The following is a 501-nucleotide window of genomic DNA, read 5'->3' on the forward strand; positions in this document are numbered from 1 at the left end:
TTTTGACTTTTATAGGGTATAATTGTGGCAAGTAACACCTATTCGTAACTTCTACTTTCCACAGCTGAGCACAGTTTACGGGCAGACTTAATTTTTTTCACTTCCGTGGCATAGATGGAGATACTTGCTAAGGAATAGGAATGGGGGATTAAAAACGATCAGAAAATGCCCTGCAAACTAGGGAGGAGCAGCCCGGGGCGATGCTCAGCGGCCGCACTGGGCGGTCTCAGTTATCCTCCCCAACGTGTGAGTGAGCCTGGCCTTACTAAACAGATACGTGGACTTTGGGGAAGCCCACATTCAAAGTACCAAGCTCGTGTTACTTCAGAAAGGGACAAATCCGTCTGGGCTTGTACATTTAATTTCTCTTGGTAACACATACTGAATTTTTCTCGGCTAGTTCGGCTTCCGAGGATTATCGGTATTACTTCTGTTGTAGCCGATAAACACCATACGGATCAAGCGTAATCCACTCGCTGCCTTCCGAACGGGGAAGCCTTC

This window comes from Egretta garzetta, unplaced genomic scaffold, assembly GCF_000687185.1.
Source record: "Egretta garzetta isolate BGI_Z169 unplaced genomic scaffold, ASM68718v1 scaffold158, whole genome shotgun sequence".
NCBI lineage: Eukaryota > Metazoa > Chordata > Aves > Pelecaniformes > Ardeidae > Egretta > Egretta garzetta.